Below are 20353 nucleotides of genomic sequence, written 5' to 3'. Positions count from 1 at the left end.
GGGATAGATAATAAGACAGAAAATATCATAATGCCTTATATAAATCCATGGTATGTCCACATCACAAATACTGTGTGCAGATGTGGTTGCCCCATCTCAAAAAAAAAAAAATATCGCAACTGGAAAAGGTTCAGAAAAGGGCAACAAATTATTAGGGGGAACGGATTCCATATGAGGAGAGAATAATAAGATTGGGACTTTTCATCTTGGAAAAGAGATGACTAAGGGGGGATATGATTGAGGTCTATAAAATCATAACTGGTGTGGGGAAAGTAAATAAGGAAGTGCTATTTACTCCTTCCCATAACACAAGAACTAGGGGTCACCAAATGAAATTAATAGGTAACAGGTTTAAAACAAACACAAAAGAAGTATTTCTTCACACAACGCACAGTCAACCTGTGGAACTCTTTGCCAGAGGATGTTGTGAAGGCCAAGACTATAACATGGTTCAAAAAAGAACTAGATAAATTCATGGAGGATAGGTCCATCAATGGCTATTAGCCAGCATGGGCAGAGATAGCGTCCCTAGCCTCTGTTTGCAGAAGCTGGGAATGAGCAACAGAGAATGGATCACCTGATGACTACCTGTTCTGTTCATTCCCTCTGAGGCACCTGGCAACTGGCCATTGTTGGAAGACAGGATGCTGGGCTAGATGGACCTTGGTCTGACCCACTATGGCTGTTCTTATTTTCCTACATGTTTTCATCATAATTTGTGGTTTAAAGGCAGTCAGTGTCCCCAGGCTTCCCACCAGGCAAAACATACACTGGATACTGAACTTTTTCTTTTACAGGCTTTGCATGCTCAAGAACAGTGGAGTTTATTGAATTACTATTTTCCCTCTCTCTTTTTTTTTGTTTAATGATGTAAAGGATCACTATTCAGAGCCCACTAATCATACATGGGAGTAATAAGGGTACAGAGAAAAAGAATTTGTAACCTGAAAAATATAGGTTTCAGAGGAACAGCCGTGTTAGTCTGTATTCGCAAAAAGAAAAGGAGTACTTGTGGCACCTTAGAGACTAACCAATTTATTTGAGCATGAGCTTTCGTGAGCTACAGCTCACTTCATCAGATGTTTACTGATGCAGTTTCCACGGTAAACATCTGATGAAGTGAGCTGTAGCTCACGAAATTGGTTAGTCTCTAAGGTGCCACAAGTACTCCTTTTCTTTTTTCTGAAAAATATACTTTCAATATCCTGAGATCCACTAACTGCTAATGTCCCATCCCATTATATTTTAATTGATATTTCTGGGGTTTCCCATGGCTACTTCATTCTCTTACACTGACTAACTATTTTTCCTGGAACTATTTACTTGATGGTCTCTGTAAGGAAACCTCTGCTTCTCTACTGATAGTTAACAGTAGGGTGAGGTCTGAGCTTACCGATGAAGAAAAGATACCAAAAACTCCAGGGTTAATACTGTCAGCTGCTGCTGCTGGTTAATAAGACAGAGGAAGAACAATCCATCAGTCTAAACTAATGGATTGTGGTGGTACAGAAAACACATTTTCAGGTTACAGTTTTTTTTCCACTATACGTTCTTGCCAGGCTATTTCAGTAGAATTCCAAATACAGCTGTCACTGTCCAAATTAATAATGAACTGGAAATCTGAAATATAAAAGTATTTTAAAGTTGATTGATAATTGTATCAAGTGCTCAATTAAGAGAGAAGGTCCCTTATGTTTGAGGAAAATACACACTGTGGGAATTTTTATTTTCACAGGATATTGTAAACTTACCAGCCACCCCTGTACTCTCTGGAGTTTCAAGTCTTCCTTTTCTATTGATGCTTAACTCTTTTCAAGATTTAGTAGCATTGTAGTTGTCAGTAGTGGTCCCTCCTTGTCAGGGTTGGAGGGAGGCCACTCTGCCTTCCTGCGTCACACAGCAAAACCACTGTTAGTTAGTAGTCTATGGGCCCTGGCCCTCTGGGTGGGGCAGAGCAATGAGCCATCTTTAGCCTCACCTCCTGGCTAGGCCAGACAGCTAGCACACAAGGCACAGACCTTCAGGCCTAGGATGAGAAGGTCACCACCCCAGGGGTGGGATCCAAGGCAGAAGGGTAGGGGGACTCAGGCCCACCCTACTCCACTGGGTCCCAGCCCAGGGTCCTAACAGTGGCAGGTTCTTCCATCATTGGGTCATTGGGGATCCTACCACAGCACGCTGACTCATACTGTGACAGCACAACTGGACTAATGTCTGGTTTCCCTGGGCTACTTCCTACCCCAATGAGCCAGTGTGGCTCCATCATCTGTGAGTCCTCAGTCTCCTCTGGGTAAACAGCATATGGCAGTTCTAGCAGCTCCTCTCCACAGTCAGTGTGCTCCAGGATCAGGGCGTTACACGGCTCGGTAGCAGGGCCAGAGTCCTGCAGCAGGCAAGAGACATATGGCTCCTTCCCTGGCTCCCTGCCAACTGAGCTAGAAGTTCTGCTTCTTATACTTCCTGTCCCACCCTTCTGTTTCCAGCACAGGGGGTGTGGGGCAGGGTTGGCTTCGCTCCACCCACCAGCGGAAGTGTACTGGTCCCTCCCTGTCAGGCTCAGAGGGAGGCCACTCTGCCTCATTACAAGCATCCTAACTCACCTGACTCTTCCTCCTCCACCCAGAGGACCACCTCTCTTTGAACACCTGAAGTGTCACTGTCCAGAAGCTTGTTATGAAGTGAGCTGTAGCTCACAAAAGCTTATGCTCAAATAAATGTGTTAGTCTCTAAGGTGCCACAAGTCCTCCTTTTCTTTTTGTGGATACAGACTAACACGGCTGCTACTCTGAAACCTGTCAGAAGCTTATTGAACACAATGACAGGTTTCAGAGTACATTGAACACAATGTAACTCTGAATTTAAAGCTAGTTATTAGCAGTAGATTTTTCCCTCGCAGCCTTATCAACATGGTCCAACACACATGATTATGACTAAGGATTGCTGAGAGCTAATTTAAAGACCCTGGGATTTCTAGTTTAGCCTTATAGTTAGACTAGATTATGTTTCCTTTCTCCTATCAATATATTCTTTTCCAACAGGCCAAAATATAATCCTACTGATGGAATTTAGAGCTTACTTTTTACTTAATTATCCAAGGATTTTCCAGTAAGAAGCATACTTTCTATGAAATAGCAAATGAAATAATAAATTTACTGCACAGGGGCCAGTGCTGCAGTATTTACTCTATTGACTTGAATGGTGTTCTGTCTAAATAAGGACTGTATGACTGGGCTCTAGACTTTTAAGCAACAAACAATGTATTAGGAATTTTCTTTCATTAGTCTTATATCTGCCAGATAATTCATATCTAATGGGACCTGGTAATTCCAGATAGTATGAGCTCTGGATCTCTGGAGGTGGTCCAGCAAAAACAGACTCTAATTAAATAAGCCAGCCATGCAATGATGGATTTGGATAGTAGTGTAATACTGCTTACAATGAGTTAGTTTGACTGTAATGTCAATTTATTGCTTGTTAAATAATCATTGAGTCTAACTGTTCTGATCTATCTTGCAACCTTTCATTACCTAAATTCAGATAAATTGCAAAAATAGGGGCATTTACATTCTCAAAAAAAGCTTTAATATCCCTAATTTCTTTTGAAAAGAAAGTAAAATTATTGAGGATCAGGAACTGCATAGCCAATTTATGGTAAACCATAAAAAGGTTGTATTCTGAGTTGTACGTTTTACACACACAGTTATGGCATAGCAATTTGGAAAATGAGCTTGTTCATTAGACAGTGCTTTATGCAAACCATACATTTCTTATAAGGCCATGTTTGCACTAGCAAGCTTACAGCAGCACAGCTGTATCAGTACAGCTGAGCTGCTGTAAGACCGTTCGTGTAGCCGTGCTACGCTGACAGGAGAGAGCTCCCGTCGACATAATAAAACCACCTAAATGAGCAATGGTAGAGCATCTCCCGCCGACACAACACTGTGCACACAAGTGTCCATGCCAGTAAAACCGATGTCACTCGTCGGGGGTGGGGAGTTCACACCCCTGAGAGACACATGTTTTGATGACATAAGTGGAAGTGTAGACATGGGCCTGGTCTACACTAACGAGGTAAGTCGATCTAAGTTATGCTAGTTAAGTTATGCAAGATACGTCACTTAAGTCGATGTAGCTTAGATCGACTTACAGCAGTGTCTACACTGTGCTAGGTCGATGGGAAACATTCTGATTGACATAGCATCCACCTCACAGGGAAGTGGAGTACTGAAGTTGACAGGAGAACGCTCGCCCATCGACTTATCGCATCTTCACCAGACCGGCTAAATTGATGGCCACTGCATCAATCGCAGCAACGCCGATTTAGCCTGTAGAGAAGACAAGCCCATGGCCTTAGTTTCTTAGTGAAGTAAAAGCTTTTGGTCTTATACCACAAGTCCTAAATGGTTTGGGCCCTGATTAGCTGACAGGCTGCCTCTGTGTGTGATCCCACAGCAGTTGTATGCTCAAACTAACATTCCCCTTGTTTAAAAGGGAGGGACTGCCTTGGGTCATTTTCTGTGACGTGTTCTTGAGTATGGAACTCTGACACTCATTCCATCAGAGCCTGAATTTGTTGCCCAACAGGCCATTATTGGTATTATTTATTAATTATTATTTATTCTGACATATTTGTATTACCATAGCATTGTGGAGCCCTACTTGTGGTCCAGGACCCCATTTGTGCTAGGTGCTGTACAAACACAGAACAAAAAGACAAGGCTCTGCTTTGGGGCTAGTGCAGTTGGAGAAATAGTGATGTATGGAGGAGAGTGACTTTTACTGTATTGCTGCTGGTGATTTATAAGGTTTATTGTTTTATGGTGGGTTTGGTTGGTTGGTTTATAAGGCAATTCATTTGGATTGGGGTTTCTCCTAAAATGTTTCTTTTAAAAAGAAACTCATACAGGAACCTAGAGCTCCTACATGTAGGTGCTTTCAAGAAATATAAAGATACAAATAAATAATTAAAAAAGCAGAAGAAAATATGGGACCAATAATTCTCTAAATAAAATGACATGATCCATTTATATCTATCCATGAATGGAAAAGCAGTCTTGCTGTAATGGAATTTCACACATCACCTTACCTGGAAGGTACCAGAGTACTGTGTTATCTGGAACTTTACCAACCAGAAAGCTCTATTAACTGGCATTTCTGATAGCTCCCAATACAAATCTTCAATCTAGTAACTGGGACAAGTATGCTGCCCAGGAGGTTATGCAGTTGGACGTTCTGAACTCTACTTTTATGCAAAAGAGGCAGAAGACAAGTAAGCAAGCGGATATCAGGGATTTATTCAAAAAAGCAGCTTCCAGGGTGTCTCATAGGGTCGTTACAAATTCAACCCAATCTCCTAAACCTTCTACATCTACAATGATAATTGATGTTTATAATGTTGACCTTGAGGCACTGCAAGATCCTGAAGGGCCTTCTGAATCAAAGAAAGATTAAATTATGTTCAGTATAGTTTCAGTGTTAAGTGTATTTTTAGTGATCTGGGTGTACGCCATGTATTGCCCATAGTGATATGTAATGTCATAGGATAACCTACTATAAAAAAAAATTTACCTGAATATACCTAAGTGCTTCAAGAAACCAATCACTCTGCAGTGCAGTACTACTACTGAATTGGTGAGTACCTGTATACTCTTATATTTTATTGTATTCTAATTTTTTGAAGATTAGTATTCCATTGGTAAGTATTACTCTTACTTAACCGGAATATTTGATTAACCAGCACTGCCCCTGCCCCCTCTTGACATGCCGGATAATGAAAAATATCTTTTAACAAAGAACTGGCTGGAATGCAAGAGCTGTACCTTCAGTGCTTCATCTCTTTAAGGCCTGCAACTGTGCTGAGAGGTCAGGTGACTACATTGTGTTGTACAAGAGGTTTTTAGAGCTTCTTGCAAACACTCCAGTGCTGGACTTTGTGAGCTATGTACTTTGATGCTTGCTAAAGTTTTCATAAAATGTTCTTGCTTTAATATAACCCTGGTCTGGGAGAGCAACAACAGCATTTGACTTTTGGCTTTTCTGACTGATATGCAAATCTCAATTACACTGAAATGAAATCTGTCCTCAGGGGAGATAGCATTATTTAAAACATGCAGGAGGAATCCTCATGTATTTATTACACTGCAATCCTTCTTAACCCTAACCACTACTTTCTATCTGGGACTACTAGTAGTATTTATGGTTCTTGCCAGGAGTGAATATGCTTTGTATTTAACAGTAATGATGAATGGTTTTTATGCATCATAGCAAAACTTAATATTTTAAATTTATAGTGGCTTTGAATTTGAATCATGAAATATTCATTATATTTGGACAACAAAAAGTTATTGTAACAAATCATTCACTCAGTACATTTTATATACTAATTTGGTATTGCTATGGAATACAAATTCTGTACAGAAATAGCAGCTTATAGCTACCGTGAGCAGTTTACCAAATATTCAAACTCTGATCATTTGTAGTAGGCGCATAAAAATAGTGACGCTTAAGCCCTTATTTTCCTCTTAGGCAGGTGTACAGTGTAGATCCTTGGTTTAGGTTAAACTTGCTCAGTCTGCATCAGTTAATTATATTTTTCAGTCAGAAAATAAACCCCTTTTCTCTACCACTTTCACTCCATCCATGAAAAACTGACGACAGCTCCAACAACAAGGAACTATCAATATCTTGCTACATTCGTTAGCTTCAGTCTTATCTGAAACTTGTATTCTCTTTTACCTGAACACATCCAGTTTAAATTTTCTGCCAGAAATATATTTTTTGTGTGTAGCAAGATGACTCCCCATCCAATAGGACTTTAGGCCTACGGTAGGTATGGCACAAACACTTATTTGTTTATATCATTCAGTGACCACTCCCTGACAACAGACAGATGTCAAGTATTTTTATTGACCCATTTGGCTCTGTCTTTGACATTGCTGACCATGAGAAGCTGTTGACTCACCTACAGATCCTATTGGAGAGGATGAAATCATGCTTGAGTGGTTCCTTGGAGAGGCTCCAGAGGCTGATGTTGGGCAATTGTTCATCAGGCTTTAATGCTCTCTTATATGGGGTGCTGCAAGGTTCTGTTCCATCACGCCTCTTTGGTAAGGGCTGGACAGAGCTGGGATAAAAAGAAAACAAGATAGTGACAGTTAAAGGGGGAACAATTATGAAACCTTATAGGAAAAGTGGATTTAGGAGAGCAGAGCTTGAGTAAGAGGGAGGAAAAATTATATCACAAGATATGCAATAGAAAGAAAAAGCTGCAGAGGAAAGGAAAGAAAATAGAAAACAGAGACAAGGGAGATACATTTTTTTTAAAATTATATCGTATTTAATGCCAAAATAATAAAATGCGTATAAGAGTTTTGAAAAGCACATATAACACACACAAACACGAACATCACTTGAAAGCTGAAGTATTACAAACCCACTGTTGACACAGTCATGGATCCCCAGGATCTGTGCTATGCCCCAGCTTTCAAACAGTCCCTTGGAGATACCCCTTCAGTGTGTCAAACCCCATAGGGGACCCATTCTTCTGCAAGGGTAGGCCACACACCCTGAATGCCTCAGAGACTGAGCCGCTGGGCTCCAGCACTCCTGTTTCACCCCATGAGTTCTGCCCAGCGAGTCCAACTGAGATAATCCCTAAAGATGGTGAAAGCCTCTGGAGTCTAATGCACCTCAGCAAGTATGTGCAGTGACACCAGGCAGCCTTTTCAGAACAGAGTAGGGTTTATTAGTCAGCTGGAACACAGCACTGCCAAGTCCTTAGGTTAGCATAGAGAAGCAAAAGTTAATAAATGGTTCACACTGGCCAGCGCCAGCCATGCTGCTGTAGGAACTATCTTGCTTTCCTCTCTCTGTCCCTTTGTCTGCCAGACAATCCCAGGTGACAGCTTCCTGTGTCTCTCTGAGCTTAGCTCTTAATACAGATATGACACACCTCAATCCACTGTCCTCCTCCTGCAGAACTATGTTGAGTTCACATGTTCAATTGGCCAGAGCTTCCCACTGTTAGGTGTCAGTTGTTGGGATTCCCATTATCCTTCCAGATATTTCATTGATATGGGTTGGTTTCAGCCAGTCCTTAAGGACCCATTCATACTACCCCAGACAGTTTTGTGACACAAATACCTCATCATCTCCTGCTCTACACCAGGAGCATTTTAACCCTTCTGCACCCATTGGGTAGCAATACCAAGTGAAGTAAGTCACTGCCATGCATATCATTAATAAAAATATTGTAGAGGAGTCCTACTTTGTCAGACATACAGAGCCCTATTCCCTGTACTAAACATTTTTTCCAAGCGATCAAAAATTGAATTTCTTGTATTTTTAGGCTTTTTTGTATGTCTTTGTATTTTTTTACAGTATTTCTCTATTGTCCGATTTGCTAAGGCTTAAAGCGGGCCTTCTTGATCCCTGTTTTCATCACTGGCCTTGTGTATGATAGAGTAAAAAAAATATATATATGTATATATATCTCCCCACCATTGCTATCACTGGTTCAGTTCCATCACTGGTCTTAATGGTAGGAGAAAAGGTGGCAGCCAGTGCCATTTTAACCGCCAAGTTGCCTAGACATGTGGTAAGTATGGTTAGGCAACACAGCAGGTGAAAATTATTGTTCTATGCTAGCGTTCCACCACTGTTCCCATTAATGGTACTGAACCAGTAAGAAATTTTAAGAAACATATTCTAACGTCACTAATTCTGTATTCAGTAAGAGGACTTTGACTTTCATAATATGCTAGTGGAAAGTTTCTGTGGAGGAATGTATATAACAATTTAACTTGTACGTTTTCATTTATTTTTTTATAGAGACATGCTTCTTTTAATTAGTTCCAGTGACTATGTCCTATTTTTTGACTCCTCTCAGCTTGCAAACATCTCATGTCGAGACCTCATCTTCCTTCAAGTTCAGTACAGCTGTAAGCACAGTGGGATTGCGCAACAAATAATAGCAGTAAATAAATAAGATTGAAATAGGCTTTTTTGTATTTATTTGAGTTTGCGAGATGAAAGTAATGTAACTATTTGCACAGTGCTTACAGTAGGTCTTGAATCGTCAGACTGACATTGGAATGTGATGGCACAGAAATCAGGCTGTGTGTTATAGAGTGGCTGGACACACAATCCTTAAAAGACCGGCATTGCTCTCAGCTGCAGAGGAATGAATACTCCCAAGCGCAAGAGAGGAATAAGGCAGCAACTGGAGAACCACCCCAGTGGGCTCCAGAGAAAACAAAGGAAATGAAGATTATATGAAAAAAAAATAAAGACAAAGTTATTAATTCATTAGGTAAAATAAATTTGGGGGATAAGGGAAATAAAGTTAATTCTGAGGCATAAACTCAGACAAAACTGAGAAATTCCATCATTAGATAATAAAGTATGCAAGACCACAACCCTTCATCTCTGCCATCTTTTTCATGTAAACAAATCTGCTGGTTGCTGGTGTTATTGTTGAAAACAGATCTAATCAAACTCTGCACACAGGATAAGTTTTATCTTTTGGAAATAAAAGTTCTATTACTGTCATTATACCTGTTCATGCAGGAAAGCCACATTTAAGTCCAGACTGAAAGTAGTCAAAGATACAGTTTCTTATTAAGTGATCAACAACCTGAAGGCATTGCTTTCTCTAAAGCCTTAAATAAAAAAGTAAATAGGAAAAAGGGGTCCAGAAGGCAGGATCTAATGTAATTTAAAATTGGAATTACATCAACAGTTTCAAACAGATGGCAGAAAGTGGAGATAAATGTGTTAGCTCTTTTAGCTTATTTGGTGTTTCCATTGTTTGCATCATTAAAAACAGGAATAGTTTGAAATAAAAAAAAATCACAAGGTATTATACATTGGAAAAAGACACACAACAACTGAATGGGAGAGGGGAGGATTAAATTAATTTGCCATACTTTAATGTACAGTATCTGGGATGCTTGAGGCAAGTCTGAAAATAGGTTTCCTAGGAAATGAGGTGAACAAAAACATAATGACCTTGAAACTGTACCCCAAATGTCCCAATATTTAGCAACCTGGCTCAGAAATGGCAATTACTTAAAATACAAAAGATCCTTAATTGTTTCACATAGTGTATCTAGACAGATCAGTTACTGTACATAACTGCAAAAAAATGGTACATGATTAATAGGGAGTTGCTCATGATAGTGCAAATGACGGTTTTTGAACTATAAACTAGCTAATTTTCTTTTCAATAAAAAAACCTGTTTTTGATTAGGGTCTTCAGAAGGTTTAAGTCTGTAGAAGCAAAATACTCCACTTTCACTCTGTGAAATGGCTTAGCCAGGGAACAAGCAACATCTATTTATGAAAAACAAGAAGGTTTAAATAAAATAACGAGATGAAAACATTGTAAATATCAAAGTCAAACAATTTGGAGTAGGCTGGTGTGTACAGTACTAGCTTGATTGCTGTAAAAAGAATGGGTGAACCAGTTCAAATAAGTAAGAGAGACCCAGATGCATATTCAAAGTTTGAACCAAACTTGAAATGAACTTTAAGATTTGTAAAACTGTAATTAACTTTTAAAAAATTATTCTCGTCAGGTATCTCTAAACTCAGAGTATAACCTAAAGCAAGAAGCATTAGAAATCATGTAGAAAACCTTGTTTTGATGCTCCAAGCACAGTTTTGCAGTCCTATGAGATTCAGAAATAAAATATGAAGTTTTGGGGTGACTATCCACGTCAGGTGCACTTCAAGAGGTGCACTGATACCAGGAATCAGACTGTGGGGAAAGGCATTTGTACTCTTCCAAGCTTCACCCACAAAATAAGTTCTGCCCAGATGAGTTCCCAAATGAAATGCTGCTCACAGTATATTGTACAGGTATTCAAAATATGAGTTTCTTGCCATTTTGGCCACTAGGCTCCTAAATTTGACTTCCCCTCAGTGGGGCCCATGACTCTTTTAGGCTCTGGGCATGGCTCCTTCCTGAAGGAGAAAAATAATAAATTGTGGTACCTCCCAACCACCACCCACTTGAATTACCAAAATGAGACATCACTCACAGTAAATTGGGCAAATCTGTGACACCCCGCCCCCTCTTCCCCCTCCCCCCGGTCACATGAGGCTGGAAATAGTTAATGTTGACGCTTAAAATCATAATCACTGGGTACCTAAATAACATCCTATGGACAGGGCCAGATTATGACATTCTGAGGCCCTAAACTAAGTCAAGGGTAAGAGGCCCCATACCATTAAAAAAAAGAATTTCTTATTTTCACAGAAAGGATAATTTATATATAAACACAAAAGCTTATTATTTGCATATATACAAAGGCAAAGTTGTAAAAAATAGAATAATCTTCATTTTCAGCAACCCTCTCTGTAACAATGACATCATGACAGAAATAAATTTTATACAAATTTTGAATGGCATATGTAAATAAAGTAGAAGTAAATACAATATTTAAAAAATACAAAATAAAAAATACAGAGTAAATAATACAATTTACTAGAAGAGTTCTCAAATTCTTCTTCTGTGTTGGGGCATCTAAATTGTGGAATTCCTTGTCTGAATACACAATGAGACTCTTAGAGGATACAGGAGACATATAACCCACAAGCTTAAAGCACATCTGTTAGTTATAATGATATGAATTACACCCAGGTAATAAGCAAACCATCAGAAAACTGTATGCAGGTTGTATTTTTCCAATAAATGGATTGGTGTTGTTTTTATAGAAGGTTATGCTGAATTGCTAATATTGGTACTAAAATTAACAGAAAGTTTTTATTGAAATTAGTAAAAAAATTTAGTTTTATATATCTATACAATAACAAATTATATATGCCAAAAACCTGGATATTTTACCAGGATATTTCTGTGAAAGTTAGTTCTATTTTGTCTACGTTCTCACAGGAAAACGAGAGGATATATAATTGTTTTACATCATGAATAAGGAAAATTATCCTTTTTTATATGAATAAATGAAAAAAAGTTTGATTAATTTTGTTAGGGAAATACAAAGTTTATCCAGACTATATATATTTACAAATGTTTATTCCTATTTAATTTTTGTTACAAAATAATGAATTGTTGGGATTTTTCTTTTGCCATACTATAAAAATACAATCTATTATGGATATGATATGGGATTTATAAGTCTATATAAGAATTTTTACATAGCATATGATCTATAATAAAATATCATCTTGCATGCTCCAAACCCGCCGAGCAGAAAATCCCAGTCTTTTTTCTAGGCGGACCTCTCTCTTCATGTTCGCTTCTCTAGCCTCTGTCTCCCCCAGGACCACTAATTAATCTCGAGTAAACACCTCAGACACACAGGAGTGACAACAAGCTATATGTGCGAAAGAAAAAAAGTAAATACCAGAAAAAAAAAAAAAGACTGGTAATCTCTAGACAGACATTGAGAAAGTGAGAAAAACTAGCCTACATTCAAGCGAATATAATGAATATTATAGGCTTTAATAGCCTATAAATCATATATGCACATAGTTTGAAATAACTTGCTCACCAAGTACTCAGAATATTTTGATACCTATGTATATCTTCCTTCAATTCTCTCAAAACCCTCTATCTATCCTTTCATCAGCGCACTCTGTGAAGGTTCCCGAAACTGACGGAGGGAAGCCTATACAAATTTATCCTCCTCAAGAGCCACTCAACCCAAGTCCATACAACAATCACCTGCAAACTCAATCATATGAAGCATGGATAGCGCATGAAGCAAAAAATCGGCGTGCGCACTAAAATACACAAATTGTACGCATGCACAGATCAAACAAGGAAAGACCACACTGACATACGAGTATGAGCCTGGCAGGACGGCTTCACGGCATTGCTGTCTCCAACCTCACATTTTTCCAGGATTTCATCAGCAGTGAGATTATTTATTTAAACAAAATTCTGACCGTGACTTCGTAACTTACCAGTAGCAGCTAGCCAACAAAATGCTGCCTTAGACGGATAGCAGACTTACTCGTAGAAATACTAATTTTACAAGTGCAATTATTGTTTTTCTTCTCAGCCCTGGCCTCCCGCCTGTCAATAATGAACAATTAGTGAAGGGTAAGGGTATTTGTGTAGCCAGATGTGTATATTTGTCATATTTGAATGAAAATGTCTATATTTAGAGAGACTCTTTTTCCCATATCATATTTATCAACCGATTTTGATAAAATTTGAAATTGAGTCAGTTTCTTCTTTTTTAGAGGCCCCTCATATTGCAAGGCCCTAAACTGTAGTTTAGTAAACTTACACCTTAATCCAGCACTGGCCACTGATATAAATGGGGCAGTTCACACCTCTCAGAGCTATGTCCCAGGATCTCTGCAGACAGGTCTCTGCGTTTCTTACAATTGGTTCATACTTTTGAGGGAGTTTCTGTCCCCCTCAATTGTGACTGCTGAGACTTGCTGATTTTTTTTTTTTTTTTTTTTTTTTTTTTTTTAAGGAAGCTGAGATTCTGGAGAAATAGTACCTTCAACTAAAGTGCCACTATGGCATATGGGCATGTACTGGCTGTTTCCAAGCACTGGTTGTCACTAAAGCCTTGTTTGCACTATGAAAGAAGTGTTTTTCTAAATGAAGTTAGCTAACTTGAGATAAAATCCTAGTGAAGACATAGCAGTTTGTAGTTTTCATATAAGTTAGGCCTAATACCTCATATGAAAACTGCAGACTGCCTGGTCTTCACTAGAATTTTAAATTAGGTTAGCTAACACACATTAAGAATGCTCCTTTTTTTTGCATAAAGACAAGGCCTAATTTTAGTTTCTCCACAGCTGGAATATTGGAATCAGTTTCTCCTTTAGCTTGAACATGGGAATCAGGAACATCCATTGCACTCCAACGTACAAATTTGAGGGATAGGTAAATTCCTCTACACCCCCACTTCTAATCTGTGCTGATCTCAACTATATTAATATCACATGGGGAGGAGCATATTTAGAGGTTCTAAGAGTCATACCATAAAATCATGGAAATTTAGGGCTAGAAGTTACCTCAAGAAGTCATCAAGTCCAGCCCCTTGGGTAAGGCAAGATGAAGTAAACCTAGACTATCCCTAACAGGTGTTTGTCTAACCTGTTCTTTAAAGCCTCCAATGACGGGGATTCCACAACCGCCCTTGGAAGCCTGTTCCAGACTTTAACTACCCTGATAGTTACAACATTTTTCATAATATCTACATTAAATTTTCCTTGCTGCAGATTAAATCCATTACTTCTCCTAACTTCAGTGGCCATAGAAAGCAATTGATCACAGTCCTCTTTATAACAGCCTTTAACATATTTGAAGACTTATCTTGTCTCTTCTCCCTCCCCCCGCCCCCCCCATCTTCTTTTCTCAAGACCAAACATTCCCAGTTTTTTTAAACTTTCCTCAGGTTTTCTAAATCTTTTATCATCATTTTTACTTCTCTCTCTCTGGACTCTCTCCAATTTGTCCACATCTTTCCTAAAGTGCGGCGCTCAGCACTGGACAGAGTACTCCAGCTGAGGCCTCACCATTACTCCTTGTCTTACATACAAGATTTGTGTTAAAACACCCCCAAATGGTATCAGCCTTTTCCACACCTGCATCATGTTGTTGGCTCATATTTAATTTGTGATCCGCTATGCTCCCTGATCTTTTTCAGAAGTACTAGCACCTAACGAGTTATTCCCAATTTTGTAGTAATGCATTTGATTTTTCCTCCTTAGTACGTTGCACTTGTCTTCATTGACTTTCATCTTGTTAAATTCAGACCAATTCTCCAATTTCTCCTTATAGTATTATGATTTTTTCCTGACCTTAAAATGAATATGCATTCTTGTTTGCGTCTTCATTTGGTACCAGCAGTATCAATGATGCAGCATTGACACAGCTCTGGGAATAGTTTCTATAAAGAACTGTTGATTATTAACATTACCAGACACATTAGGAGGAGGATGCAGCAAATTACTGCAATTCCTGGATGATTCAGCCAAAATTCCTTCTGCGGTCTTGTGGCAGTACACAGTGGTACACCCCATACCACCTTTGAAAAAGCTTAGCATTCTGCCCTGCCAGCTCTGCCATGACATCACCCTTCCCCAGGCTCTTTCATGCACTATGGAGTGCATATGCTAACGTCTCAAGGGGATTCTGGCCCACTCCTGTGCCTTCCCCCATCTTGTGCCTCTGTGCCAGGGCTGACCAAAATCTGGGCCAGAGGTAGTAACAGCTCCTGTAATTCAGCCGAAATTCTCATTAAAGTAAATAGCAGTTTTGCCTGAGTAAGGGCTGCAAGATTGATCCAATTTTCTGTGTACATTTTGTATACATTGTGGTTTAGGTTTTTTTAAATTTCTTTCCCAAGTCCATTTTTCTTAGATTCCTAATTATTAATTCAAAAATTGTTTTATTTTTTGATACCTCAACATAGACTCAAGAGGGCATATCCCCCCCAAGAAAACACTCCCTACTAAATGATATTGACTTCAAGATGGGTCAAATTTTCATTGACACTTCTTGACAGTGCCCCTTTTCTTTACATTGACGCCATTTGATTAAACTGATTGAAACGCATTTAATACTTGTGTTTTGTCAGACTACATTTTGGGCTTTATAAACTAAATTATAGTAGATTGACTTATGCAAGTATTTCACACAGCTTGTCACGTTGAATTAATTAATGCTGCTTGTACAACTTGGGAACACGGAGGGTTTGCCTCTTATTATTTCTGTATTTGCTTTATAACTAAATTAGGGACAAGGGAACAATTACACAATGTTAAGTACTTTAAATTTTTAGAGGCATAAGACAAAATATATCCAAATAAAACTGTCTTTGTTTTCCCATGCTAAAGAGCTGTTCTAGAGGGGTTTTTTTTGTCTGTGCCCGCCCCCCCAGCTTTAGGACATAACAGTGTTTCTGATGCAATTTTGTTTGCATTTTTGATGCAGTTATCCTTCTCAGATGTATACATAGAATTTGGAACTAAAATTACCAAAGAATTGTAACGTATCAATAAGAGTTTGTGCCACATTCTCTTGGGCCTTAACCTGCTCATGATAAAGCCAACAAGGAGTTTGGTTGCTGACTTCAGTTGGAGTAGAACTGGGCATACTACTAGTTTGGAGACTTTTTATTACCATCTTTCTGTATCACTCTCAATACCTTGCCCTATAACCAATCCACTGTACCACCATTCTTTATGAATGCAAAAATCCATTGTAACGCAGCTCTTATCATACTAAATAAAAATAAAAAAAAATGCCAAAGCCCATATTTCCACAAACAAAATAATTATGATTAATTGTAAGAATTTCAATGAGGAGAACTAATGTGCAAGTGCTTCATTTAAAATGGAACAGTTGGACAAAGCATGATCAAATATACCTGCCATTAAAATGGATGCTATTCCAGAAGGTAGTCAGATATCCTAGTAGTTTTAAAACTCTTCCAGTAATTTTTGTCTACATGCTCATTCCCCCTCCCCTTCTGCCTGAATCTTGAGGCACATGAAAAGCAAAATCAATTTCATGTTGTCTTACAGTATTCAGTGTATGTTGAAATAGCAATGGAGTGAGTCCAAAGTCAAGATGAAAGCTACAGAAGTTGCAGGTGGCAAAAGTTTGCACACCTGTCCGTATAATGGCAGTTTACTTGCCTTACAAATTAGTGACTGTACATTAATGCATTTTAGTAGCCTGAGCAAATTCATGTCTGCAGGCCCAGTCCTGCAAATACTTATGCACTTTAAGCACGTGAGTAGTGTCACTGAACTCAGTGGGCTGGATTTGCTGGTCGGCTCCAGCGACCATGGCATTCAGGCTGTGTGAAGTGGCCATATTCTGGCTGGAGGTGACCAGTGTAGTATTCCCCTTCTGTAGGGGAACTCCGCTGGCTTAAAGATGGAGACGGCAGCATCGTGGCAGTGGTAAGGGGAACGTCAGAGACAGAGCTCTGCTATAGCTATCCCCCACTGGGGCAAAGTCACTTAGGCACAGATTTTTAAAGGTATTTAGGCATCTACCTATGCAGATAGGAACTTAGTGGGATATTCAAAAGCATCTACGTGCCTATCTGCATCTTTACCCACTAAATGCCTTTACAAATCTGTCCTCAGAGACCTTGTGCCAATTGGGGCAGCTCCTGAGCTGCATTAACTTCTGCCAGGACTGGGTGGGGCACAGTCAGAGACCCTCTCCCAGGTGGGATCCACTAATGCTCAAAGCATAGCTTGATCACAGCAGATAATGTACACCAGTGTATCTATCCACATGCTGCAAATTAAGCACCTACACAAGTGTTTGCAGGATTGCAGTCAGTGTCTGTACACCTATGATTTGCATACCACTATTTTCTACTACCTGTGTCCTATATATACACACCACTGTGGCTGTTGATATAGTTTATAGATAATTTGTTTTTAAAAGCAAGCAAAAAAGCAGAGATGATACAAAGTTAAATCTGTTTTGCTGTTAGAGGTTTATAAAAAGTGTTGAATAATCTTTGTTCCCTCCAACCTAGTGTGTTTGTGATGTTTGAAATATAATCTTTATCTTCTGGCTTCTTCTTTTTCTCCCCCTTAATTTAAAATATTGAAATAACTCTGGGTCTCATCTTCCTTCCATGGCAAAACTTCCATTGACAAACAGGCCCTTAGTCTTGGATTATTTGCCCTATATTTTAAAAAGAAATGCTAGGAAAACAAATGCCCTACTATGTATATCAATTTATTACATGTGAACATATGCTTTCCCACAGACTCATCTTTCAATTAAAGGCAATACAAAATCCTCCTGTTCCATGCATTACGTTTGCTCTGCACTGCTGTTTTTTGTGTGTGTTGCCTGTAATGTAATTGGACTGTGACTGTGCAAAGGAAGTAGACCTGGCCTGATTGACTCTACTGTTGGAATTTAAACAATTTTGCTGGTGGGGCACATGAAGCTGTAGAATCCATATCCCTCTTTTTTTATTCCTAATAATCTTGCAGAGCCCACACAAAATGGTAGAGCTCTCGTAGCAGGTTCAACTCCTCTGATTTTAGGAGAGTTGCATCTGGCTTACACCAGATCCGAATTTGGTCCCCTCCACTTCAAGCATATTTTGAAGTGAAAGAATCTCAAAGACCTTCACATAAGCACTTCACCACAGCTTACCACACTTAAGGCAATTTTCAGAGAGACCTGTGCAGACCCGACTACTGAATAGTGCCCTTTGCCCTTGGTATCTGACAAAGGAAGACTGATAATGTCCCAGACCTGAAGAAGAGCTCCGTGTACGTGGGCAGCACGTGAAGCTTCCTCTTGGGAAGGCTAGCTCCCTGCTCCACCTCTTCTGGTGGAGGCCCCACACCTTTTCCTCCTGTGAGCCTGCACATGGCCTCACCCCCATTCTGCCCCCACTCTACTTCTTTCCCCCAAGGCCCCGCTCATAGGTGCTGGAAGTAGGGGTGCTGCTGCACCCCCTGTGCAGTAATCGGCCACTGTCTCCCCCCTGCATGAGGTCTGGGGAGGCTTAGCCTCCCCCAGCCTCCATTTCGAGCCACCCATGTCTGTTTAAGCTCAAAAGCTTGTCTCTCTCACCAACACAAGTTGGTCCAATAAAAGATTCTCACCCACCTTGTCTCAGCAATATAATGAAGTCATCCTGCAAAGTTTTCAAAGGTATTTAGGCACTTAAAGATACAGATGGATGATTGAAGTCTATGGAACTTTGTCACCTAACTCATTTAGGCACTTTTGAAAATCCCACTAGGCATCTATCTGTACACACAAGAGTTTTAACATTCAATATTAATTCCTCCTCTCCTGTAAAGTATCCTAGTTAAGTTCTGTGCTCTGATTATTTCTTCTTGGCCTGAGGGGCAGTAGGGTTTCCATTGTTTCACTACACTTTGAGTTTACTGCTCTCTGACAGAGTCTGAAAATGAAATCCCCATTAAGGAGTAAAAGTAATTCTAATTTACATCACCTTTGACACGGTTTTCACTGGACCCGCATACCTTCTTTTTGTTTCTTGGTAGGACAGCTGAGCAAATTGTGGCTAATCATTTATGCTGTGAATATAACCAACAGTAGGTGAAATTTCTCTGTTAGGAGGAACCTGACTAGGTGAGAGGAAAGCACAGTGCCTGGTAAGAGAATAAAAAAAGAAGTCAGGGCAGCTTGCTATTTGATAGTGGAGCATGTGGATCAGGAGATAGCAAGGACATGATTTTGTAGCCAGAGGGAGGACTTGGAGATCTGATCACGAGTAGCAATGGACAAATTCAAGGGCCAGGCTGAAGAAAATTTCACACACAACGGCCAGCCACATAACCAGGAGCACAGGCCCTGTCTCCAGTTAGGACACCCCCCCCACATTAATGTTAGCTGCCTAAAAAGGGGGTGGGGAGAGGAAGGGACCATGGCCCTACTCCTCCTTTTCCCTCACTCCTCTGTGCTGACCAGGAGAGAACAACTGATGCAGAGCTACTGCCCCAGAGTGTGCTCTCCAGCTGACTCCAGGAAGGATTCTGGTTGAGTGAGTCACAATTCTTCCTGGGGCGTCTGGCTGCAGCTCAGCCCCTCACCATCCCCTCCAGGTCACTCTGGCTGCAGAAGCTGGAGTCTAGCCACTGGTAGGGGAAATGGGACATTTTTAGTTTGGAACTGAATATATTTACTGGAGCCAGTTGAATAACATTAATAGCTGCGTTATCCAACCATTCCTCACCCCCCCCCCCACCAGTGAACTGGTAAACAAATTATTTAAATGGACAAGTCTTCCTTATTTACCAACTTTATAGGTGCTCAAGCATTATTCAGATACTTTTTTCCAGATATTTTTCTGTGCAAATAGCTCATCCGCTGATTGCAATAAACACTTTTGTTATGCAACGAGTTAGAATGTTTTTGTGGCTCTTGACGCCGCGCATGCCAGATGTGGTTTTCAGTTGCATTTCACTGGCAGCCCTAGAGGCATGGAAAGATCCCCTGAAAGAAGAAAATGACATTACTACTGAATGTCACATATGACATGGCAAGAGTGAAAAAAAAAATTGTACTTCTTGACATAGGGCAGGAATCCCAAAGCAAAACCCCTGGTTTTTGCCCACAATTAGCAATGGTTACTGCTTCTACTGCTGCTGCTGTGCAGAAGCGTCAGAACAAAGACCCAGCAGTGCTAGTAGAGGTGACTGTAATGCAGATGCGGGCGCAAGAGCGGACAGGGGAAAATTGCAGCTGTTCTGCCAAAGCTGACATGTAGCTCTGCTGGGGATATGTGCAGTTGCAGTCTGCTGCTGGAACATACCATGCAATCCTGTCAGCTGTATGTCAGTCATGCTACCTGGGACATCCAATAACTGCCACCTTGATTGTATTGCATAAATTCAG

At 39.9% G+C, this 20353-nt stretch overlaps 1 long non-coding RNA gene across 1 annotated transcript in view; it reads right to left on the bottom strand.

Moving 5' to 3' along the window:
- Positions 1-1186: 1186 nt before the first annotated feature.
- LOC140907185 (uncharacterized) overlaps positions 1187-20353 on the bottom strand; it is a 91758-nt gene continuing 72591 nt past the window's right edge. The window contains exons 2-3 of the long non-coding RNA XR_012157407.1: positions 6962-7123; positions 1187-1620 (exon numbers count right to left, since the gene is read on the bottom strand). This is a non-coding gene — a long non-coding RNA (uncharacterized lncRNA). The remainder of the gene's footprint in view (positions 1621-6961; positions 7124-20353) is intronic.

Source organism: Lepidochelys kempii, chromosome 2 (genome assembly GCF_965140265.1).
Source record: "Lepidochelys kempii isolate rLepKem1 chromosome 2, rLepKem1.hap2, whole genome shotgun sequence".
Taxonomy (NCBI): Eukaryota; Metazoa; Chordata; order Testudines; family Cheloniidae; genus Lepidochelys; species Lepidochelys kempii.
This window is presented reverse-complemented; position numbering and strand designations above follow the sequence as displayed.